The sequence below is a fragment of the Mustela nigripes genome, chromosome 7, assembly GCF_022355385.1.
Source record: "Mustela nigripes isolate SB6536 chromosome 7, MUSNIG.SB6536, whole genome shotgun sequence".
Classification (NCBI taxonomy): Eukaryota; Metazoa; Chordata; class Mammalia; order Carnivora; family Mustelidae; genus Mustela; species Mustela nigripes.
Genome location: NC_081563.1, coordinates 74995306 through 75022089, shown reverse-complemented (window position 1 = coordinate 75022089; position 26784 = coordinate 74995306). Strand labels below are relative to the sequence as shown.

The following is a 26784-nucleotide window of genomic DNA, read 5'->3' as shown; positions in this document are numbered from 1 at the left end:
ACTGGGCAGGCAGGGCCGCTCTGATGCCGGGTTAGCTGATGCTGTAGCAAGCATGCCAACACAGCTTGTGGGTTTTCTGCTGCCCTGTCCATCAGTGACAATAGGGCTTCTAGACTCATGTGCAGGATTGACCTGCCTCTTGCGAGGGCCAGGGCCCCACGGGAACCTCTGTGGATGTAGAGTGAACCTCCCCTTTTATGCAGAGACTGTGATCAGAGAATTTAACAGCATAGAGAATGAGGTCACCAAACCAGTGAGAAGTAGGTTCAGAAAAACCGGTGCTAGAAGGTTACTCAGAAAACCAAGAGGTGGGAGTTTCTTTGGGGCTGATGAAACGGCAGAGTGCCAAAGACACTGAGCAGACCCTGATGAGAAAAGCAGAGAAGGAAGCTCGTGTCCAGAGTGTGAGATGTTGTGGGGGGACCCAGCTGGAAGTCTGAGAGAGCCCATCTCCACCTCTACTCTCCTACTCATTTTAAGTTTTTGACTGAAATCTCTAGCTTCAGTGTAAGGCCAGAACTACTCTTTGGGAGAAGTGAGGAAGCTGCAGGAAAGATCTGCTTGACAGGTCCTTCTGTTCACATGATGGTGCTACAGAGCTCCCAGGAGAAGGGCGTGGGGCTCTAGGAGGAGGCTGTTGCATTACAAGGCTAGGGGGCCAGGTGGAGACCAAGGCAGGGGGTTGAATCACAAAGCCTGTCCCTGACACAACTGTTGGGGACTCTCAGTGCCCTGCAGCAAGCTGGGGAGAGGTTCTGCAAGAGCTCATGGGTGGCACTGCTTTAGGTAATTTACGCTTTTGTTCTGATGGCAAAGAGGCTATCTCTCCAGAAAATTAGAAAAACTGTCCATTGTTAAGCAAGGTTAATGCTATTCTAAGAACAACAACAATATTAATTCAGGATGTATGCCATGCCTAGGGAAAGTAATTCACAAGATTAAGCCTAGTGGGCAATGTTTCAGTAAGGGTAAAGAGTGTGAGGTGTCACGGGTTCCCCAAGGCATGCCAATTTCTGTAAAGGGGTTCAATTTTGGCTTATGTGTTCCTTGGCAACTTAGTTATAAAGGGAAGCCTATCTGGCTTGCTTAGCTTACATTTTCAGCACTACCATCTTCCCAACCCTGTGACTCATACAGATTTAAATTATAGATTAAAACATTTTCTTAGTCCAAAGTGCTCAAAGCGTGGCCTGCTGTTCTAGTGGCATTTCAGTGATCCCACGTTCTGAAGTTGAGGAGAGAACCCAAATCCTAAATACACAATCTTATCTCCTCTATCCATCACGGTGTCCCAGAAATGCCAGCGTTGCTTTTCTCCCACTCAAAAACTGCCCAGAAATCCTTGACAGACTAGTCTGGTTTGGAAAACGTGTGGTTTCCAACCCGACCCAAGGCCTCAGACCAGATGATCAGTCCGTCCTGCTCAGTTCCTGTTCCACATGTCCCACCCTTGGGGTCAGCATTTGCCAGTATGAGTTTGCTTGGGCCCCTCTCCAGGCTGGGGAGGGAGGACACCCCCCTTAGGAACACCTGCTCAGGAGTTCTTTGTGCCTCTTGTTGCATGGAAATGAGAGACTGTCAAGTGAAGAGTTAGAGGGACACTGCTCAGAAAACTGACCTGGCAACTGGAAGAAATTTCCTGCTTTTCCTGCTATTACCAACTTTCTGGACTCCAGATAACTGGCTTTCAGAGTATGACTTCCCATTACCCTATGCACTATCCCCATGCAGAAAAGCTATAGTCCAGTTAAATAATCTCTCCATGTAGGTGTCCTTGCCTCTTTTTCTCTTTGTTCTGGGCTTGAGTAACTGCTGGAGAGGAGAAGGGGTACCAACAGAGCCTAATTACTATGGGACCAGAGTGATGCTGCCTTCTGGAGCTCTTCTGAGCCACCCAGCCCCCTGCAGCTTGAATTCCCTCTCAGTTAATTAGTATGGATTCTCTTCATGGTCTTTGTGTATCATGAAATATTCATCTCACCCATAAGGAAAATAAAACAGAGGCATTTGAAGTTCCCTGAGCTCTCAGAATTTTAAGAAAAGATTCCTCTCTTGGACCAGGCAGTCCTTCCACTGTTCTTTTTTTCTTTTAATTTTTAAAATTTATTTTCAGCGTAACAGTATTCATTGTTTTTGCACCACACCCAGTGCTTCCACTGTTCTTGCCTGGGTTGGGTTTCACCGTCCCCAACATTCTCCTGGCAGGTGTCCCCAGCCACCTCTTTGATGGGAAATTAAGGTGTGAATTGGATGGGCAGGTAGCAGGGTTTCCTTGTGTTGGTGGCTGGCTCTTAAGGAATCTGTGAACGAGCTTCCTAGTCCTCTAAACATGGCAGCCTATGCTTGACTGCAATGACAAGCTTCATCTGCCCTGGCTGGTAGGGCTTCTGTTGGTGCTGCCAAAATAGTTGTTCTTTCTTCAGAGTCTAAAATAGAGGCCGGAAAAATCATCTTCCATGTCCCTGTTTCTGGGCATTCTCAGGGAGTCAGGGAAACTAATAAGACTAAGCAAACTCTGAGTGGCCCTTCTGCTGATTTCTTTGTGTCTGACTAGGACTTAAAAGCATTCTATTTTTTGAAACCCAGTCTCAACTCCAGTCACTGGTGTTCCCCATATCTGCGGTGACTTCCAGGAGGCCACACCTTCTCTGTGCATCAGTTTCCAATGGTTACAGCCATCGACTAGATGTGAATTGGCCCTGTCTAACGCTTGTGTGGGTGACAGTATGCACTCCCTAATATCAGTTTCGAACATCTGGTCACAAAAGCAAGGTTGGGCATATTCTTTGATTTGGAGAATTCAGTTTAATTTTTGATTCTAGGGCCCCCCTATCCTAGCAGATTGGTAGGAAATTAACCTCAGTTTATCTCAGAGTTCTCCTCCTGAGCTTTCCCCAATGTTTGGAGGTTCTAGGCAGTGCTATAAAACCCCATGTGGCTACTGAAACTTGAAATGTGTCAAGTCCAATTTGATTTGTGCTATTAGTATAAAATATACTCTGGATTTCAAATACTTAAAACAGAAAAAATGTAAAATATTTTTAATATAGATATGTTGAGATGGTAATATGAATATATTGGATTATAGCAAATAAATTAATAAAGTTAATGTCATTTATTTCTTTTTACTTTCTAAAATGTGGCTACCAGAAAATTTGAAATTGTAATTTGTGGCTTGCATCGCATATCTGTTGCCTCACTCTGCTCTCAGTCACATGGGCTGGCCCTGTCACTTAAATAGCTATGTAACTTTGGGCAAGATATTTCACCTTTCTGCCTCCTGTTCCTCCTCTATAAAGAGGGAATAATAGCTATTCTACTATATTGTCTGTGTTAAATGATGAGGAGGCAGAATAAGGCATTGTCCTGTGTTCTAGGAACTCTAATGCAGTAGAATCAGGAGCAACCTGGCTTTGGAGTCAGACTTGAGTTTGGATTTATCACTGAGCTGTGTGATCTTGGTTAAGGTACCTAACCAATCTGAGCTTTAGCTTTCTTGTTTATGAATGAGGATCATGGTGTTTGCCTTGTGGGTTGTTAGGAATATATATATGTGTGTGTGTGTGAATATATGTGTTTATATATGAATATGTATGTATGTGTACATTGTATGGGTGTATATATACCACACACATGGTATTTTATTTTTTAAAAAATATTTATTTATTTATTTACTTACTTCTTTATTTGGGCGGGGGTGGAGAAGAGGGAGAGAGATTCTCAAGCCGGTCAAGCCAACTCTGTGCTGAGTGTGGAACCTGACATGGGACTCAGTTTCACAATCCTGAGATCATGACCTGAGCTGAAGTCAAGAATCAGACACTCAAAACTGTGCCCATCAGGTACCTCACACAGTGTTTTATATAGCACCTCGTACACAGTTGGTAGGTCATAGATATGTGATAGGTACATAGTTGATAGGTCAATAAGTTATGAGTGCTATTATGCTTAACCGTCATCTTCCTGTTGGTTACCCTGCTGTTATCACCACCAGGTAATCAACTTAAAGACTGAGTTTTTGTTTTCTTCTGATATGTAATTTTCATGTTTGTTTTAGTTTTACTTCTATTATTAAATAGATTCATTTCTCACTTATAGTCCATTTGCTTTGGTTTTCCAAGGCATCTCTTGATTGGCTGAAGTTCTAATAGTTTCCTCAAGGAATAATCACAAGAACAGTATTTCCAGGGTTTTCAAATGTTCTTTTCTATATCTGCATACTTAAAGGACAATTTGGCTGGATAGAAAGCTCTTGGCTGACTCTTTTCCCTTTGAGTGTCGTATGGCTTGTGCTCCATTGTCTTCTCATGATGCATGCCATTGAGGAGAACCCTGAAGCTAGCTTGATTATTTTTTTCTTTTCTAAGGTACTTTACCTTTTTACCTGGTTGTGCAAATGATTGTTTTTATTCCCAGCTTTATTGGGATTAAATTGACATATGATGTTGTGTAAGTTTAAGGTATACAATATGATTTGATACCCATATGTATTATAAAATGATTATCATAATAAAATTAGTGCATCTATCACCTTACATAATTACGATTTCTTTCTTTTTGTGTGTGTGATGAAAATGTTTAAGATTTACTCTTCTTACAGACTTTCAAATATTCAACACAGTGTTGTTAACTACAGTCACCGTCTTTACAGTAGATCCCAGAACTTACTCATCTAATAACTGGACTTTTGTGCCTTTTGACAACACTTCTACATTTCTCCCAGCAAGCCCCTGGCAAACACCATTATACTGCCTGTTTCTTTGAGTTAGTTTCTTTCCTTCTTTCTTTCTTTCCTTCTTTCTTTCTTTCCTTCCTTCTTTCTTCCTTCCTTCCTTCCTTCCTTCCTTTCAGGAGTCCACATGTAAGTGAGAAGATTGTTGTTGCAAATGACAGGATTTACTTCTTTCTCATGAATGAATAATATTTCATTAATACATCTATTTGATCTGTGTCTTTATCTACATCTTTCATCTTCTTTATCCATTCTTACGTTGATGGACACTTAGGTTGCTTCCATGTCTTGGCTGTTGTGAATAGTGCTGCAATGAATATGGGAGTGCAGAGGGATTTCACCTCCTTGGTTAAATTTATTTCTATGTATTTTATTATTTTTGATGATGGAGATGTTTCTTAATTTCTCTGATAGTTTGTTAGGATATAGAAATGCAACTGATTTTTATAATTTTGTATTCTGTGAAGTTTACTGAATTTGTTTATTAGTTCTAATAGTTTTTTAGTGGGGTCTTTAGGGTTTTCTATATATAAGATTGTATCATCTATAAACAGAGACAATTTTACATCTTCCTTTCTGATTTGGATTTCCTCCGTCCCTCCCTCCTCCTTTCCTTCCTTTTCTTTTCTTTTCTTTTTTTTTTTCTTTAAAGATTTTATTTATTTATTTGACAGAGAAATAGCACCAGCAGGCAGAGTAGCAGGCAGAAAGAGAGGCAGAGGCAGGCTTTCTGCTGAGCAGCAAGCCCAATGTGGGGCTTGATCCCAGGACCCTGGGATCATGTGACCTGAGCGAAGGTAGTCGCTTAACCAACTGAGCCACCCAGGTGCCCCTTTCCTTCCTTTTCTTGATTGTTCTGCTAAGATTTCCAATACTTTGTTGAATGAAAAATTCAAGGATTTTGAATTCTGTCAAATGCTGTTTCTGCATCTATTGAGAGGATATATAAATATTTAATCTTTGGCCTATTAACATGGTGTATCACATTGATTTGCATGTGTTGAACCACTCTTGCATCCCAGGGAAAAATCTTGTTTGGTCATGGTGTATGATTTTTTTTTTTTTTTTTTTTTTTAAGATTTAATCCATTCATTTGACAAACAGAGATCACAAGTAGGCAGAGAGAGAGGAGGAATCAGGTTCCCTGCTCAGCAGAGAGCCCAACACGGGGCTCGATCCCAGGACCCTGGGACTATAACCTGAGCTGAAGGCAGAGGCTTTAACCCATTGAGCCACCCAGGCGCCCCAGTGTATGATTTTTTTTTTAAATTTATTTTTTACTTATTTTAAGCATAACAGTATTCATTATTTTTTCATCACACCGAGTGCTCCATGCAATCCAGTGTATGATCTTTTTAATGTGCTGTTGCATTTGGTTTGATAGTATTTTGTTGAGAATTTTTGCATTTGTATTAATCAGAGATAGTGACTTGTGGTTTTCTTTTCTTGTAGTGTCCTTATCTGGCTTTGGTATTAGGGTAATGCTGGACTTGTAAAATGAATTTTGGTGTGTTCCCTTCTCCAACTTTTTTGGAAGAGTTTGAGAAGAGTTGGTATTCTTTAATGTTTAGTAAAATTCACCAGTGAAACCATCTAGTCCTGGGCTTTTCTGGATTGAGAGATTTTTGATTACAGATTCAGTCTTCTTACTTATTATTTTTTGGATTTTCTGTTTCTTCATGATTTGGTTTTGGTAGGTTATATTTTCCTAGGAATTTATCCATTATCTAGTTTGTTGGTGTTCATATTACTCTCTCTTATAATCCTTTGTATTTCTGTTGTGTCAATTGTAACTTTTCTTTCATTTTTAAAATTTTATTTATTGATTTTCTCTTTTTATTTTAGTCTAGTTAATGGTTTGTCAATTTTGTTTATCATTTCAAAAAACCTCTTAATTTTGTTGATCTTTTCTATTATCTTTATGGTCTTCATTTCATTTAGTTTTGCTCTGATTTTTGTTACTTCTGCTAAAATTGGACTTAGTTCTCCTTTTCCTGGTTACTTGATATGTGAATTTAGGTTCATTTATGGTCTTTTTTACTCCCTTTAATGTAGGTGTTATTGCTATTAATTTCTTTCTTATATGAGCTTTTGCTACACCCCATAGATTTTTTTTTTTTTTTTTTTAAGATTTTATTTATTTATTTGACAGACAGAGATCACAAGTAGGCAGAGAGGCAGGCAGAGAGAGAGAGGGAAGCAGGCTCCCTGCTGAGCAGAGAGCCCGATGCGGGACTTGATCCCAGGACCCTGAGATCATGACCTGAGCCGAAGGCAGCGGCTTAACCCACTGAGCCACCCAGGCGCCCCACCCCATAGATTTTAATTACGTATTTCCATTTTCATTTCTTTCAAGATATTTTTTTGGTTTCATTTTGACTTCTTCTTTGACCCATTGGTTGTTCAGGAGTGTGTTGTTTAATTTCCACACATTTGTTAATTTTCCAGTTTTTTTTACATTAGTAAGTTAGTCATAGTTATTATTTATCAATAATTACATTAGGTCTGTTTGGTCCAAGTTATAGGTCAAGTCCAGTGCGTCCTTATTGATGTTCTGAGTGATCTTTCCATTGCTCAGTGTAGTCCCGTTGTTGCATTGTTGTTTGTTTCTTCCTTCAGTTCTGTTAATATTTGCTTTAAATATTTAGGTATACCATGTTGGATGTATACATATTTATAACTGTTATATTCTTTCAATGAGCCAATCCCTTTATCATTATGTAGTGACCTTCTTTGTCCCTTGTGACCAATTTTGATTAAAAGTCTATTTTATCTAATGAAAGGGTAGCCACTCCTGCTCTCTGTTGATTGCCATTTGTATAGAATATCTTTTCCCATCTGTTCACTTTCAACCTATATAAGTCTTTAAAGCTAAAGGGAGTCTCTTGAACAAACAAACTGAGGGTTGATGGAGGGAGGGGGAGGTGGGATGGGGTGGCTGGGTGATGGACATTGGGGAGAGTATGTGCTATATGATGAATGCTATGAATTGTGTAAGACTGATGATTCACATAACCTGTACCCCTGAAATAAATAATATATTATGTGTTAATAAAAAAAAATAAAATGAGTCTCTTATAGTAGCATGTTGTTAGATTTTGTGTTTTTAAAAAAATCTAGTCAGCCACTCAGTGTCTTTTTTTTGAATAATTTAGTCCTTTTATATTTAGCGTAATTATTGATAGAGTAGGGACTTATATTGGTGGTGTTTTCTGGCTCTTCAGATTTCCTTTGTTGCTCTCTTACTGTCTTCCTTTGTGATTATTATTTGAAGTAGTGTGCTTTAATTCCTTTATCTTTGTCTTTTGTTTGACTACTGTAAGTATTTCTTGTGGTTATTATGAGGTAAATAGCACAGTCTATTTTAAGCTGGTAAGAAATTACTTTTAATTGCATATAAAAACTCTGCTTCTTTGTAGAAGTACTTCTACTTCTCCTCTCCCCACATTTTATGCTATTGATGTCATACTTTACATCCTTTTATAAGTACTGTAGTCATAATTATTTTTAACATATTTCTAATTTTTATGCTAGAGACAGCAGTCATTTACATACCACCATTACACTGTTATGGTATTATAAATTTATTTAAGTATTTACCTTTACTACTGAGTTTCATACTTACCTATTTTTGTATTGGTGCTTAGTGTCTTTAGCATTTCTGCAAGGCAGGTCTAGTGGTGATGAATTTCCCTAGCTTTTGTTTGTCTAGCTTTTATCTCTAGCTGATTTCCTTAGCTTTTGTCTAGCTTTCTTTAATGTTTTTATCTCTCCTTCATTTCAGAAGGACATTTTTCCTGGATATGTATGGTTAGTTGGCAGTGTTTTCTTTTAGCACTTTGAATATATTATTCCACTTTCTTCTGGAATGCAAGGTTTCTGCAGAGAAATCTGCTAATAGCTTCATGGGGTTCCCTTGTGTATGATGAGTCAATTTCTCTTGCCGCTTTAAAAATTCCCTCCTTGTCTCCGAGTTTCTACATTTTTATTATAACATGTTTCAGAGTAATCTTCTTTGGTTGCTCTTGGCTGGGGTCCTTTGAGCTTCTTGTACCTGTTATCCATGTCTCTCCCTGGATTTGGGAAGTTTTCAGCTATTATTTTTTAAAATCATTTTTTAAAAATACCACAGTTTTTTTCCCCTTTTAGTTCTTTTCAGTGTTCCAAAATTATTGTTTTTGCACCACACCTAGAGCTCCATGTAATATGTGCCCTCCATAATACCTAGCACCAGACTCACCCAACCCCCTCCTCCCCTCCAAAACCCTCAGTTTGTTTCTCAGAATCCACAGTCTCTCATGGTTTGTCTCCCCCTCTGATTTCCCCTACCTCACTTCTCCTCTCCATCTCCCTTTCTTTTTTCCTTCTGGTCCTCCCATGGTGTGAATGTTTATTGGCTTGATGGTGTCCCATAATTCATGTAGACTTTCTTCACTCTTTCTTATTCTTTTTTCTTTTGTTCTATCTGGTTAATAACAAATGATCTATCTTTGAGTTTGATGATTCTTCTGCATGATCAAGTCTGTTGTTGAAGCTCTCTTGAATTTTCAGTTCTATCATTGTATTTGTATTTGGGGAATTCTACTTTGGCTCTTTTTTATGGGTTCTGTTTCTTTATTAAACTTTTCATTTTGTACATGCATTATCTTCCTGATTTCATTTGGTTGTCTACGTTCTTATGCCTTTCACTGAATTTCTTTAAGATGATTGTTTTGAATTCTTTGAAAGGTAATTCATAGATATCCATTTCTTTGGGGTTGGTTATTGGAATATTATTGGTTTCCTTTGGCAGTGTCATATTTGCCTGATTCTTCATGATCCATGTAGCCTTGAAAATGGTATCTATTCAAAGAAGCAGATACCTCTTCCAGTCAATATAGACTGGTTTCACAGGTACAAACCTCTGTCTATTCCCTGGACTGATGGGATTACCTCTGGAATCCCAGACATGCTGGGTTAGAGCCATAATTAGCAGGTGGGTATGGTTCCTATCTGGTCCCTGGGTGAATGGAACTCTCTCCAGTACCTTGTTTAGTAGGGAGGCTCTGGGACAAGGATCCTCTTCAGGATCCACAACTGGGTCTTTAGACAATGCACCTATTACTAGGTGCATGACAGGTGTGACTCCTACCAAGTCACTGGGAGGGCTGCTGCCTGGTCACTGAGGGAGTCCCTGGATGAGCAGGACTTGACCTGGAGCATGACAGAGGATCTAGAGCCAAGTATAAGACCCTTTCAGGATCTTCTGAGGTGAAGATGGAAGGGTCTTCTCCTGGTTTTCTGGGCTGGCAAGTCTGCCAGGCCTGCAGCTATGATGTGGTTGGAACCAAATATAGGGCCCTTTAGGATCTCTGGGGGCACAACTGGGAGTAACTGCTGCTGGGTCCCTGTGTCAGCATGACTATTCACAGACCATAGCTGGAGGGCCTAGAACCTAGTATGGGGCTCTTTCAGACTAGAGTATCTCCTGCTGGGACTCTAGACCCTTAAGGCTTCTGGCCTGTTGGTATGAAGGGTCTGGAGCTGAGCATAGAGCCTTCTGGATTTCAGAGTGTCCAGACACTAGTGTCTTCTGTCTGGTTCCTGTGTCAGCAGGCCTGCCTGCAGATGGCCACTGAAGAGGACAGGAGCCTAGTATAGGGCCCTTTCAGGATCTGTGGGGGTGAAGACTGGAGTGTCTCCTGCACAGTCCTTGTGCCAGCAAGACTACGCACCATGGCTGGGATGGGCTAGAGCCCAGTTATAGGGCTTTTTAAGAATCTACTGACTGATGGGCGCCTGGGTGGCTCAGTGGGTTAAAGCCTCTGCCTTCGCCTCAGGTCGTGATCCCAGGATCCTTGGAGCGAGCCCCACGTCGGACTCTCTGCTCAGCGGGGAGCCTGCTTCCCTTCCTCTCTCTCTGCCTGCCTCTCTGCCTACTTGTGATCTCTGTCTATCAAATAAATAAATACAATCTTTAAAAAAAAAAAAAAAAGAATCTACTGACTGAGTTTGGTGGGTTTACCTTCAAGGACTTCTGGACCATGGCCAGTAGAGATTGGAGTCAGTTCATGGGCTACTTCAGGGTCCACAGCCAGGACCAAGGTCTGTATGTCTATAACCTGATACTCTGCATGATTTCTGGGTTCTGTGGCATATGGGCATATGGTGCTAATGACAGGACCAAAGCAAATGGGGCTATAGCTGAGTCCTCAGGGCTATAGATCTGTTTCTTCTTCTGTATCCAGGACCATGGTTAGCAAGTCAGCAGCATTAGTGCTGATCTGCCTTCTCAGAGTGACTCTTAGTTTTGGACCCCACTAGGGTTTCACAGTCTCCTACCTGGATGCCAAAGCTCCCGTGTAGGTACTTTTTTTCTTTGGATTGATGTGTAATTGTTGTTGGTGTGGATACGATTGAGGGACATCTTACTCACTGTTTTGCTCCAAAGTCTGTTAAGTCCCAAGATACATCTCAGTGTCAACTGCTGTAGTTGATAGTCCCTGGTATACAGTGTGCCCTTTACAAATGGAGATCAAAGACTTCAACTTCAAGCAAGTTTCCTTGAATTATATCTTTATATATTTGTTCTGTTCCATTGTTTTATTTATGATTATTTTAAAACATATTTGTTATTATTTTCAAATTTAAGGAAAACTTAGACATTGCTTGGTATGTGCCAAGTACTATTCCAGCCTCTTATCTTTTAAGTCACTTAATCTTTATACCAACCATGTGAAGTAGGTACTATTATTCTCTTCATTTTAAAATGTGAGGGAGAAATGAAGCCAGAGTAGTTAAGAAGCTTCTCCAGATTCATATAGCAGACAGAATCAAGATTCAGACTCAGTTTATTCTCTTAACCTTTGCACTATGGTTTTCTTCTTCAGGGATTCATTTTATGTGTAAGGTATAATAAATTTCCATTAACTATCATACCTATAATTTTCTTTCTAATATTATTTTATTTTATTTTATTAAGATTTTATTTATTTGTTTGACACAGAGAGATGCAGTGAGAGAGAGAACACAAACGGGGGTGGGAGTGGGAGAAGCAGACTTCCCACTGACCTGGGATCCCGATGCGGGCTCGATCCCAGGACCCTGGGATCATGACCTGAGCTGAAGGCAGATGCTTAAAGACTGAGCCACCCAGACACCCCTCTAATATTTTATTTTTATTTATTTATTTATATTTTTAAAAAGATTTTATTTATTTTTGTGAAAGAGAGAGTGCAAGAGAACACGAGAGGGGGAGAGGGGGCAGAGGGAGAAGCAGACTCCCCACTGAGCAGGGTGCCCCATGCAGAGGTTCTATCCCAGGACTCTGGGATCATGACCTGAGCCAAAGGCAGATGCTTAACGACCGAGCCACCCAGGTGCCCCTCTAATATTTCATTTTTAAATTTTATTTATTTATTTAATCCTTCTAATATTTTAAAAATACTTCACTTCTGTTTGTGTTCACCTTCTCTTGTTTCTAACAATGAGTTCCATAGTATCTTTTCTTCATTGAATTTCTACCAATTTCGTCTTCTGTGATTTGTTTGCTTCTTTCCTGAGTTTTCATATTTCATCTCTTCCTGTTTCTTGCCATCTTACTCTTGAGTTGTTCTATTTCTGCTTTGTTTTCTTCCATCATGGAGATGATGGCTTCATATATATATATTAATTCATGGTGAAATGTTGATCATAATTTTCATGTGTTCCTTGATAACATTTTTAGTGAACATTAGTCATCTCTTGTTAATTTTGCTGCTTTTTTTCCCCCTTACAGTATCCATGTTTGGATGCTGTGTACTAGCTTCTAGTACTATAGATATGTATAGACAGGTCATATGGGAGGTAGTGTAGCAACTCAAAGGCTGGCTTGCTTTGCTGTTCAGAGGCGGGGGGGTTCCTACAAATAAGTTTGTTCTAGGTGATGCTTTGTGAAGCCTTACCTCTTTTTGCCTTTCTAAACCAAAGATAAGGCTTTTGCCACTAGCCCTTGTCATTGAGGTTCCAGTATCCAGTGTTGCTCACCCTTGACTTTGGGTGGGCCCCCCACTTTCTAATACCTGTCCCAGCTCTCTGGACCACTCCAGGTGCACTTTCTCTGTGCTTTCTTCTGCCCATCTCAGCTGCTCAGGATGTTATTTTTGTCTCCTAATTTGGCAGAAGAAGGCATATATGTTTTCTGTTTTTCTTTAAAGATTTTATTTATTTATATTGTTGGGTTCATTATCAAAGGAACGAGACTGAGACAAAGTGAAAGTTATGCAAAGCCTTATTCTATGCCAAGCGTTAGAAGTTAGACTGACCGGCCAGGGAAATGAGACTGAGACAAAGTGAAAGTTGTGTAAAGCTTTATTGTATGCCAAGCATTAGAAGTCGGACTGACTGGTCAGGGCCGCCTCCAAAGAGAGCTAGTTTTATAGGGCACAGCTGCAGACTTCTACATGTGTGGCTTTGGCTGATTGGATGTTTCCACCTTCTGGACTTGTTTTAGGTGTGTGTTTTAGTAACAGTTACCTGGAACTGATATCAATAACTGTTGAAGTGTTTATTAAACAAAATGGCCTTGATTTAGATGTGCGTTTCAGCAACAGTTACCTGGAACTGATATCAGTAACTGCTGAGGCATTTATTAAACAACAAAATGTCTACCTAGGCAACATGGAGTCACTATGGCTAAGTAGGCCCAGGCAGGCCCTAGGGGTTTAACAGGTTTTGATGTGGAATTGGCCCCAACAATATGACAGAGAGGAAGCACAAGCAGTGGGGGTGACAGGCAAAGGGAGAGGGAGCAGCAGGCCTCTCACTGAGCAGGGAGCCAGTGAGGGGCTGGATCCCAGGACCCTGGGGTCATGACCTGATCTGAAGGCAGACACTTAACTGACTGAGCCACCCAGGTGCCCCTGTGTTTTCTTTTTTAGTACACATCCTACCACCTTCCCAACCATAATTTCTAGGAAAAAGAAAAGATACTAAGTTATATAGTTGTGTTTATCCTGGAAGTAAATACTGAGTCTGGAATGCTCAAAGATGTACTAAAGTAAGTAAAACCAGTGTGAAACCCAATGTCCTCATCTTTTGTGTGGGGTGGATGGTGTCTTTCACTTTTTCTTGTCACCCATTTATGCATTATGTCGCTACTCACTATATTGACATAAAATTAATGAAGTATCATTTGAACACTTGGCCCATCTCTTCTCAAATTCTCAAATTCCAAAATATCTTTCAGTAGGTTGGCATAAAATTCTTGTGTTTTGAAAAGAATATAATTTGTAAATTTAAAAAAATACTTTCTTTGGTCTTTCTTTCTTCTACTATTTCTCAGAAACCATGATATATCACTTCTAATTATTGGATGAGAGTGGGGAAGTGTACTAACCTGTCTAATGTTTAACTCATCACTTTAAAGGATTTTTTCCTAATGTGATTAAAGCTGGTGTGTGTGTGTGTGTGTGTGTGTGTGTGTGTGGTGCGTTATATACATTACCTCACTTAATCTTCACAGTAATAATGTGAAGTGAGAAGAGAATCGGCCTTGGGGTTATTTTTTGAGGTTACCTGACTGATAAGATGCCAAGCAGGAGGTCCAAACCTAGGTTGTCACAAACACACTACTGTCCCATACTGTGCAGACATAGTGTAAATAATTTGGAAAATACAGAGAAGAAAGGAAAAGAAATATTGTTGCCACCCAAAGATTTTCACTGTTGAACATACTGGTGTATCTCCTTCCCGCCTTCTTAACTATATACTTAAAAAAATTTAAAGCATCATGCTCCTATTATGTACCACTTCGAATATTGCATTTTCCCTTAATGTTATAGCAAGTATTTTTCCATGTTCTTATAAAACTTCTGTAAGTGATATTTAAAAATACATAGTGCCGTTGATCCTTCAGTAATGCAACGGTTAGGAGCACCAACCCTCTGAGCAGTGAAAAATCCACATATAACTTTTGACTTCTCTGAAACTTAATTACTAATAGCCTACTGTTGACCAGAAGCCTTCCTGATAACAAAAACAGTTGATTCACATATTTATTTTTATATTTTGTGTATTATATACTGTGTTCTTATATAAAGTAACCTAGAATAAAGAAAATGTTTTAAGAAAATCATAAGGAAAAGAAAATACATTTATAGTATTGTACTGTATAAAAAAAATCTGTATAAGTGGACCCACATTGTTCAAACCCATGTCATTCAGGGGTTTGTGGTATACTTTAATTCTGTAAACCACTTATTGTTGAACATTTGGGTAAGTTTGAATTTTTTTTTGTTATTAGATATAATACAGCATTTTTTCTGTGGTATATTTCCTCACGTGTTTTAGACTTTTTTAGGGAATGTATTTCCAGTAATGAAAATACTGGATCCACATGTTTGAACATTTTGGGTTAGTCTTTCACATGGACTTGCTTTCTAAAAAGATGATATAATGCAAGTCAAAGTGTTTTATGTTTTAATAAACATAAATTTAAACATAAACATAAATAAACATTTATGTTGACTCACATCAACAGTGTATGTGGAATCCCCATTTCATAGAAACTGAATTAGCATTTTTATCTGAAATTCTTTGATGTAGAAATTAATGTTATCAGTAGCCAATAGTAGAGGCGAAATTGGACGTTTTGTATTTAACTTCTTTTATGAATTACTTGCTTGCCTTTTGCCCATTTATTTGGTGGAGTCTTGTGTTTCTTATTATATCCTGTGAACTTTTTGTATATTAATGACATTCACTCATCAGTATTACTACTTATTGATAATTTATCCTACTTACTGTTTTTCCTTTCATTTTGGCCATCATTTATATGCACCTTTATATGCATCATTTAAAATTTATATAGCAAGTCCAGTCCATAAATCCTATAGCTCCTCTGTGATTCCATCTCATTTCCATTTGGTCCTTTATGGCCTGAGTTGAAAATGAAAACAAAGATATTTTTGGTCCCTCTAGATTTGTTTTTGAGGTATGGTGTAAGATAAGGATGTAAACGGATTTTTCCTTAAGTAGCTAACAGCTGAATTCACATCATTCCCTCATGAATCTTTACATTTTCTTCACTGGTGTATGTAGGTTCCTTTGTAATATATTGCATTCGTGGGTATAGGCTTGCTCCTGGCCCATCCACCTTGCTTCTTTGCCCTTTCTTGTTGTAATCTTCCCTTTCTGGTGATGATCTTTTGACATTAATTCATTTTTAGTTCTGCCTTGTATATTTACTGTAGATGTGAAAAATGAACTTGCTGTTATCCAAATGAATCTTCATTTTGTGTGTGGCTGGACTGCCTTCTGAGGGGAGGGTACACATGTGCTTGGTTTCTGTGCTGTCTGTTCAGTGAACACTTGTTTTCTCACAATATCCATGGGCACTTTAAGGTTTTTATTTTTTGTCCCCAACATATTTTTCTTCCTTCCTTTCTCTTTTTTCTTTTCCCCACTCCTCCTCCCACTCACTGCTTATTAGTACAGTTTTGGGATGGTCCAGTGGTATAATATTAAAGCAAAACAAAAGATTGAGCTGTACCAGTGGTCTACTTACTACAGCTTGTCAGTGCATTAAAGCCATAAAAAAATTTGGAACAATGATGTGGCATTTTTACCCATTATCAAGTAGACGTAAAAAAAAGGCTGTAATTATTCTCCAAAGTTTCCAAAGTCATTTAGAGTGCTCCGACTAAAACTAGTAGAGATTGGATAAACTAGATACATTGCTACAAATTCTGATTTCATTTATTTTTGACATTTGATAAATTGTTGGCAAGTAGATATTTGTAGGAGTCTGCATTTCTTAAAATGGGTTTGATAAATAAATTGTAATAGTGTCTGCAAATAAGTAAGTTACACATGAATTATGACCAACTTTTAGACCTTGTGTTTTGGGGTAATTCCTTACATCAGCCCTTCCCCTAAGAAGGTAAAACTAGTTATAGGCTGAGAACAATTTTGTCTTGTTTCTTGCTTCATTGCAAAGGCAACAATTGATATATCATGTATAGTCCTTTATTCTGTGCTTGCTTTGGGTTCTTGTATGTACATTAATTTCTTGGAAGAATTTCCTTCCACACTGAAGTTTTTCCTGTTTATTTTTCTAGGACTATTCTTTTCAGGTGATGGAAAGCTTTTCCATTGTTTTGACAGAGGCTGCTTAGGTTGGTATGTTAGATAACACATAAGTTGTACATTAGATAGCACATGACATTACCTCCCAAGAGTTTAAGGTCAGTCTTCTTTGACTATCAAGAATATTTAGAGAGAGGACAGGAAGGGGACTGGGGTTCGTGTCACCTACTGCGTCAGCCCCCCTGAGCACTTCTGTAGATGGTAGTGGCTGCCTACCTCAGGGATCAAGAGGAGATTGCCTCTAGCCCTGATTCTGTGGCCAGGCATTATCTAAAGACCTTCACTCTGGATTTGTTATATGGGAGAAATTTTATGGGAGGAGACATATCCTTTTGTTCCACTTGCCCTCTGGGATCCTCTGATTGCCTGCACTGTGTCTGGTTTCCCCCACATTAGCCTGGATGAAAATTCAGCTCCTCTATTTATTTACTTCTACTACCCATCTCTCACACTCATCATAGGTGTGACTTCTAATGCTACTGACCCTCTAGAGGTTGAGAAAAGACTGACACACATCCTCCCTGACTGTTCCCTTCTGTCTCTCCTTTTTTTTTTTTTTAATTTTTTCAATTTATTTATTTTCAGAAAAACAGTATTCATTATTTTTTCACCACACCCAGTGCTCCATGCAATCCGTGCCCTCTATAATACCCACCACCTGGTACCCCAACCTCCCACCCCCCTGCCACTTCAAAACCCTCAGATTGTTTTTCAGAGTCCATAGTCTCTCATGATTCACCTCCCCTTCCAATTTACCCCGACTCCCTTCTCCTCTCTAACACCCCTTGTCCTCCATGATATTTGTTATGCTCCACAAATAAGTGAAACCATATGATAATTGACTCTCTCTGCTTGACTTATTTCACTCAGCATAATCTCTTCCAGTCCCGTCCATGTTGCTACAAAAGTTGGGTATTCATCCTTTCTGATGGAGGCATAATACTCCATAGTGTATATGGACCACATCTTCCTTATCTATTTGTCCGTTGAAGGGCATCTTGGTTCTTTCCATAGTTTGGCAACCGAGGCCATTGCTGCTATAAACATTGGGGTACAGATGGCCCTTCTTTTCACTACATCTGTATCCTTGGGGTAAAAACCCAGGAGTGCAATTGCAGGGTTGAAGCTCTATTTTTAATTTCTTGAGGAATCTCCACACTGTTCTCTCCTTTTGCCTTCCGAAGCCCATCACCATTTCTTTTCAATCCTAATGATGTGTATCTCGTAATTGGGGTTTTTTGAGCTCCTTGGACCTGCTGGTTTATAGTTTCCATCAAATTAAAAAAGATTTCAGCCATTATTTCTTGATCATCGATCTATAGGTCAACTGCAGTTTGGTTCATCTAGGATGGACTTGTCCTTTTTTAATTAGTATATCCAGGATATAGACTTACTGTAGCGAATAGCATGAGCACAAGAGCCAAGCCAAACCATGCAGTCATGTTTAAGGGCCCTGTACATGTCATGTCACTAACACTCCATTGGCCAAATTCAATTACATAACTATGTCCAATGTCAATGGGATGGGGAAGGAAGTAAATTTTTGCTGAACAGTAACTGAAGCTATCACAATCTTTTGTTCTTGTATGGTTCTTTTTTGGCTCTGGAAATCAATGTCTGCTGGAAGGTGAGTCAACTTTAGAATCATACCTGGATTCAAATCCTAGTTTTACTACTACTTGTGTGACCTCAGCAAGTTTCTTAACCTTTCTAAACTCTGTTCCCTCAGTTGTAAAAATGGTAATAATAGCATTTACCTCACATGGCTTTTGGGAAAATTAAAACATGTAACACATGTGGAACTGTTCAGTACAAAATTGACACTCAATTAGTGTTAGTTTCCTTTTGAGATTCCAAGTGGGCTTTTATTGTAGACATTGGTTCTAGAAAGTAAAACAATCTGACAAGATACAAAAGCCTCTGTCATAAAGAATATTTTTAGAATAGTCATGATACTAACCAGTTGATTTTCATTCACAATGACAGATGAAAATTGGAATTTTGATCCAGGAAGTGGACACTGTACTGTTCAACTATGTCCTGATAGGGGGAAGGTCCATTTTCAAGGTTGATACTAAGGGTAGGCCTCCTTCAGGAGCACCCATTCTTATACTAGAAGGAAGAAATAGGATTAAATGGTGGGGCATTTTCTGGGCGTGACTTTCTCTTACTTCCTTATTGTCAGACTGGGCTCAGGGAGAGCTCAAATGGTGCAAGAATAGTTGTAAATTGGATGTGGTAGTTTTCAATTCTCAGAAGCTTTCATGTAGATTGTTCTGGATGGAATCTGGGGTATTGCTTTTCGGGGAAGGTGCTTTCCATGGACTATATCTTTAAGAGGTACAGTCCCAATCCTGTGGAGAGTTGGCTACTCTTTAGGTTGTGAAAGCCCTGTGGGCCTAGAGCGAGGGGGTCTGTTTGCTTGTTTGAAGACTGTTTTACAAGGGAGAGAGGCTTCTGATCTCCTGGGTTTGGAGCAGACCTCATCTTTTGTACTGGTTCTCCTTGTTTTACTCTTGAAAAATTTAATTTTTATTTTCCTATAGAATAGGAAAATCATGTTAAAGTAAACAAATGTCCAATTAAGGGCCTGGCATCAGGCTACAAAAAGTAAAAAATTTTGGCATTGATGTAGCTATCTTGGGATCTAGACTGATTGGTGATGCAAACAGTGGACTTATCTTAGATGGTCTGTGATGTCAAGCTCTTCAGAATTGGAAATTCAAGGCACTCCTGTGGTAGAATGAGCATCCAGGCTGATGGTCGTGGTCAGAGCTCTGAGCTCCCACTTCAAGCCAGAGGAAGAGGTGGAGAAGGAGGAAGAAAAAGAGGATGAGGAAGAGGGGGAGGCAAATCGCAGACACTCGGGGCATGTTGTAACTTCAACATGGTTCCATACATACAACCAAAAGAGCTACCAGCTCAAGACCCTCTCGTGGTTCCAGGACATCAGGATTGGGCAGCACAGCATCTTTTGCTTTTACCTGCACCCACATCAGGCATCACTAAGGAATTCATCATCATCCGTCCCACTGAGCAGTGCTGCCCTGGGCCCTCTGCATCGTTCAGTGGTCAGCCCCTGCTTGAGCAGAACTACAAACAGGGGTCACTGCACTCACCTCCATATTGGCTCTTGTCTCCAAGAGAGACTTTTAAGTGAATAAATAAAAAGGGATATTAGGTAATAGGAAAGGGCACTATTTTTCTGAGAGTGTTTTTGTTTGTGTCTAGTGTTCTTGGCAAAATGGTGTCAGAAAAGCTGACCAGATCAGCTAGTTTTATTCCAAAGTCCAGAAATGGTGTGGCTGTGAAAATTTGGCTGATTCTACCTTTGGAAACTGTACTTTTTTGGTGTGTTGGTGGAGATAAATGCATGAACTAAAACTAAATATTATGAAACCAAATTTTATTTACTTTAAGTTATGCTCCGGCTGTTAGGCTTGGAGAGGAAAAATAACCAAGTTGTGTTCTTGGAAGGCACTTCCGATCTTTAATTAGATATTTAAAGTTTACTGGCCCATCACTCAGGCTTGGCATTGCCACTTTGTTTCTAATCTCTGATTTAATTTAGAAGCACTGATTGTAATTTACTGACAGCAGGAGGCTCTCTCAGAGGTCTTCCTTCTCCCTAGAACTCAGTTTGATTCAATGGCTGGAGCTGGAGCAGCTGCGCTTCCAAATTGTTGCCACAGTACAGTTTTCAAGGCTGAGAGACTTTAATTACCTCCCGGTTCCTGCTCCTTCCAATAATGGTTTGCCTTGAATTTCTGGGAGACAGGGCACTCTCTAGTTAACAACCATTTGTTCAATACCTTCTGTGTCTTTAGAGGCTCACGAGGGCTGAAGAGGAGATTCCGAACACATAAAAGACAAGGTTCCTGTTTAGGGAACCTCAACTCTTAGAATATCAATTATGCTTCTGCTTGATGATGTAAAAGTTGTTTGTTCCCACCATAACTCTAGGAGCCCAAGTTAGGATTTAAGAATTTCCCACCTCCGTCTCTACCCTCTCCCTCCCTGTGCCTGGTACATGTATACGTGCTATACGGGGTATACGCTCTACTTTTCCTAACCAAAGAGTAAGACACTTTCGGAGTAGGGAGCCCCCGTGTTCCTTCTCCATAGTGTGTTTATACCTGGGTTAACTTGTTATTCTCAGCTCCTGGCTGTAGAATAGCCTGTCACTGGGATGCCTTTACTGCTCACTATAGTCCTTTCCTGGCACCGGACAGTAGTGGGCTCAGCCCAGTTCTTCGGTCATGAACAAAATATTTTAGAATCCCACTGAAATACTTGAGTGGGTCCAGACATCTTGCATCACCTAAAAAAATATATGGTGTAGAGAAATCCCTCAAGAATCTTTTAAAAATTAAATGGAGTTACTAAATAAAAGAACTGGTGTCAATTTCTGATTATATTTGAATAAACTTACCCTGATTTGAGGGCACTGTGGCTTTTAAAAGTCAGGCACTGTGCTAAGTTCTGGAGATACAGTGATGAAAAAAGAAGTCCCTCTTCTCAGGAAGTTTATGCTCTGGAACAGCCTATTTGGAATGTCTGCCAGCTGTCAGGGATGTACCAGGAAGAGTGGTTATAAAAACAGATAAACAGTTCTGTCTTCAAGAAAATCACAGTTGGACAAGGGAGACAGATACGCAGATAGCCAAAGTCCAACACTTGAGAGCTCTCAGAGCTACTAACCCCAGAAGGCTGTGCCATGGGTGACAGCCAATCCCAGGGCGGGCAGGTGCCAGCTAAGCCGGCAGGTGTGTGCCGCTGCTCGTCAGAACCTCACAGTAGGTCCTGGTCTGGGAGCTCAGCTCACAACCACCATCACCTACGTTTCAGAGTTACAGACTGGTGCCTTCCATCCCAGGGAGAGATGAGCCTACAAGCTCCTGGAAGGAAACTAAAAACAACCAACACCCAACAGATGAGGTTTGCTTACATAGATCTTGTGTTGTGATCATTTACGAGGACACAAGGGCAGTGTTCCAGTGTGGAAAGAGAATGGGCAGTTTTGGAGACAGACAGACCTGGGTTGAGTCCTGACTGCACTACTTACTAGTTGTGTGGCCTTGGGTAAGTTTCGTAATTTCTCAGAACCACAGTTCGCTCATCTATTAAATGCTGGTGATGATTCCTATTTATGTGATCATTGTGAGAGTAAATGAGGCAATATATTTCAGTGCCCAGCACAGTGGCTGGCACATAGTAGGCACATAGTAAATTTTAGTTTTCCCCCTTTTCTCCTTCTTGATGCATCAGTGGGAAGCAGGCATTATAAAAGACATCTAATCTAAAATAAACAGCACTATTAGAAATAGTGCAATGTAACAAATCGTATCAGTGAGAATGGCCTGGATAGGTATCTAGAAGTTGGTATGTCAGGGCTTCTCCAGCACTTTGAAGGAGGAAGGAGCGCTCTGACTTCTTTGAAGAGCCCTTTTTTAGGGCAGAAATAGGGACATAGGGTATTAATTAGAATACTGATTCCAGAAATGACTCAATTTTTTTCCCCAAGAATATTTTGTATAGAAATAATTTATTTACATGCCTCTCTCACCTATTAAAGTTTTGCAAAATTCTGTGGCAAAAGAATCACTGGGATGCCTTTAGGAGTACAATTTCCTGGCATTCCCCACCCCCCTCGCCCACACACTCAGAATAAGTCTGGGGTATGGCCTAGAAGGTTGCACTTTGATAAGCACATTGGTGGGTTCTGACACAGGTTCTGAGGACCAAATTTTGGAAGGCTATGTGGAGTGAGAACCCCTTAAAATGTGGACTGTTTCCTATTCATTCTGTATTTCCAGTGCTCAGATATAATAGATATTGATAGAATTTAGTTGAATAAATGAGTGAGCAATGATTCTCTAGGAAGATGTATTATTTAAAAGAATTGGCTTTCTGGGTCCTAGGCAAGTGTCTTGTGAGTTTGAAGAAAATAATTAGTCTACTAAAACTTGTGAATGAGACCCAGGGCTTCCCCGGTAGCCCACATGACTCATTTCACAAAAGTGGGCTTTTTTGAGGACAGGAGGCTGAGCAGATGCTCATGTGGGGCTGCTCCCTCAAACAGTAGCCCTAGCCTTGCTGTTTCTCAGTTGATTCAGGGTTAGTTGATAGAAATCAGGGAGCAGCTCTGTGAACATCTTGTGTTCTTTCTGTGCACTGTAGGTACCTTAGAACCAGAAAGATGTTCGGGCCTTTTTTGTGATGGAAAAGCTGAGAAACAATAATTTAAACAAATTTTCTCTGAAGGAAACTCCCAAGTTCCCCTGAATTAATCATTTCATTAAAACACCTCTTGATTGGTGCCTTTTAAAGGGTATTGTTTATTCTAAATAGAATAGACTTAATCAGCTAAATTTCATCTGTGGGTATTTGGGCATTGCTTCTTTAGCTATTGCTTTTTTTTTTTTTTAATTGTTATTGCCAGCTTTCTTTCTTTCTTTAAGATTTTATTTATTTATTTTACAGAGAGAGATCACAAGTAGGCAGAGAGGCAGGCAGAGAGAGAGAGGGAAGCAGGCTCCCCGCTGAGCAGAGAGCCCGATGTGGGACTCGATCCCAGGACCCTGAGATCATGACCTGAGTCAAGGCAGCAGCCCAACCAACTGAGCCACCCAGGCACCCTAGCTATTGCTTCTTTATCCCTGTGCCCGTGTCTTTATCACCTCCTTGCCTGGTGGCACCCAGAGCCTGGGGTCATCCTGGCTGAGTTAGGTGGAGAATAGTGATGGCTTATATTCAGGTTATCTAAGTGACTATTGGATGATTAAACTGCATTGCATTGGCATTTTACGATGTTCCACCAAGAAGAGAGAGACCCTAGGAGATAGGCTCACACCCACTTAGGAAGAGTTGCCCATATTTGGGATTTGAAGTTACTTTTAAGAGGTCAAGTCCCTTGTGAAACATATATATTCATTGCTCCACGAAAATTCTAGACGTTTATCCAGATGGTGAAATGACTCTATTTTCTTTAAATTGATCAGTGGTTTATTTCCATAGGGCCACTGAGTGCAGCTGACATGCACCTCAGTGGTTGGGGCGGTGGGGCTGTATCAAGCCAGAAGATGTTCAGTGGCCTCTCACACCCCAAACGGCTTAATATATAATTTGACAAAAGTAACCGGGGATTTTCCATTGCAACGGAAGCTGCTGATTTCACCACTTGCAATACCTGTATGGTTGTCATTGCCCCCTTTCACAGAACCTTATTGTAATTGCAGATGCCTGGAGATTTTACTCCCCTCATAGTTTAGTCAAAAAAACACATTGTATTGCTTTCTGTAAATAGAAGCACGTGATGCTTTTTCCTGAGAATACTGTCTTTTGATAGTTCTGTTCAGTTCGTTTAGATCCTCACAGCTGAATAGGAGTTTAGGACTCCAGCAGACAGCAGTTTCTCCCCATCTGGGTCAGTTTTGCACCCAGGAGTCCTGGGAAGTGGGGAAGGGCCACAGACAGATGAACCCACACTGAGACTAGGGAGGAGTCTGGGAATCAGTGTTGCTGATGGTGCTTTTAGTTTCTGGCCAGCCCTCTTTCTGTGCTACATTAGGTTGATTGGGGACCAGAGTCATACTTAGCTACTTTTTGAATTCCCTTTTCCCTCCTATCCTGGGAGTGCTAATGCATTAGATATGTGGGGGGAGCCTTGTGTCTTTGTGTCAGGAGGATCTAAAAGGAAGGGACTTAATGCTTGAGGGCACGTCATTGTTAAGGTCTGGCATACTTAGGGCATAGTCATGTGCTCAAATGATGGGAGTCTATTACATACCACTCAGAAGAGTTTCTTGCAATATTGGACCTGTCAATCCTGAGGCAGGGTAGTTCCCTGAGGAAAGAATATATTAGGGGCTTGGTCATTGTTTCTTTGTAATAAGGACAATAAAAACAAGGAAGGATAAGAATTCTTGCTGAAAACACTAGATTTTGTGCTAAATTCCATAGAGGATACAAAGAAAGAAAAGACATTGTCCCTAAGTTCCAGACATTTGCAATCTAGTGAGCAAAGTCAGTCTGTGCCAACACAGGCAGTAATCCAAGCTCACACCACAGGAGAGTTTTAGACCATAGCTCTTGACAGCAGGATGACCGGGAACACACTGCTGATTGGTGAGCTGTGTTGTAAGCAGCTGCGTACTAAAAATAAAGCATCATGTTTGTGAAGAATTGACTTAAATTAGACTGGATTCAAAGTTATGCAAATACTAGCTCACCATCCCTGGCTGATGCTGCTTTGTCCTCCTTGGAATTGGCGGTTGGGGTGACAGGCAGCCAGGAATTGCATATACTGTCAGCCTGTCTAATGGGGGAGGGGGTCTGAGAGTGTGCCTAGAAGCAAAAGGACTGAGAGCAGTGCTTGTGGTTAATGCCTTCCATGAGACTGAGAAGGAGCTGGAGGCAGATCACTGTTTGCTGTGATGGCTGGGCCAACCTTGATGGCAGAGGCTGGACAGTGCCTTGAATGAAGTGCCTTGAATTCAGTGCCACTGAATGCAGTGGAGGGCCCTGAGTTTCCTGATGGTGAGGATAGTGGTGTACAGGGGCACTAGAGGCTAGTAGGACAGTGCCCTGACCAGGTGGCAGAACACTGGAGGGAATGTTTTGGGGCCTTGAACCCCGGACTTGATTGTAAGGCAGGGAGCAGGGCCCTTAGCACTGGCAGAGCCCATCCACCACATAGTAAGGGCATGACAAATATTTGCCAAATGAAGAATTAATGAATTGGACTCTGACAACTGGACTTTATCCTGTAGGTGAGACATGGAAGATCTGACAGGGAGGTGGTGTTCCCCTGACATATCAAAACACATCTGACCTGGGGCTCATTTCATTTGTTAAACCAGCCAGTCCGAGAAATCAATACCGGGTGCTAATGAAAAACAGCAGTTTAATGTGACATGTCGCCCAGCTGATGTCAGAATTCTTTGAGCCTTCAAATTGCTACCTCATGGCACATGGGAGATGGCCGGGCTTCTTGTGGCAGGGGTTGGGGGACGTTTAGGTTGGAAGATTTGGTACTTTGTCTGGATGTCTCTTTGAGGAACCATATCCTGCTTCTATGCCCAGCAGATCTTGGCTGGCTTTTACCTTGATGATCAAAATCCATGTGGCTTCCTTGTGGTTTTGTCTCCTCTGTGGTTTAGCCTGGAGCATCTCAAATTCACCAAGCTCTCTGAATACTGGAATTTCCTGTGCCTTGTCCTTTATCCTCTTACTTTTCAGTAGCTCTGTCTCCCTGGGTTGCAACTGTCTAATATCCCAGCTAAGTCCCTTAGAAGTGTCCCTGATAAAAATGGCAGCACTTCCTCACTGCCTGTGGAATAATGAAACTCTGCATCCTAAGTCATGCTTTTTTATTGCTCTCCAGTTTGTCCCATTTTGTTTTTAAAGCAAATCTAGTTAAATGGACAGTATTAGGTTGTTTGACTTTCTGAGTGCCAGCATAGGAATCTGAAGGTACCTAATTATAACAACTAAACCAGTGTATTGATAATCTAATTACTGTCTGCCCTCAGAGCATGCTATCACTTGCTGCCCCTTAAATACACTGTCCTGGTTCTGGTTTTTACTTTGTCGGTGAACTGTGGCTCACTCCCTCTTTTTTTTTTTTTTAATTAAAAAATAAAAAAAAAAAATTTTTTTTCAGCATAACAATATTCATTGTTTTTGCACCACACCCAGTGCTCCATGCAATCCATTCCCTCTCTAATACCTGCCACCTGGTTCCCCCAACCTCCCATCCCCCGCCCCTTCAAAACCCTCAGATTGTTTTTCAGAGTCCATAGTCTCTCATGGTTCACCTCCCCTTTCAATTTCCCTCAACTCCCTTCTCCTCTCTAACTCCCCTTATCCTCCATGCTATTTGTTATGCTCCACAAATAAGTGAAACCATATGATAATTGACTCTGTCTGCTTGACTTATTTCACTC

The 26784-nt window shown here is 40.5% G+C and overlaps 1 protein-coding gene across 1 annotated transcript in view; it reads left to right on the top strand.

The window, feature by feature from the left end:
* The window catches only part of VWA3B (von Willebrand factor A domain containing 3B), a 208331-nt gene that overhangs the window by 15683 nt on the left and 165864 nt on the right, over nucleotides 1-26784 (top strand). The gene's annotated exons all lie outside the window — the stretch shown is intronic.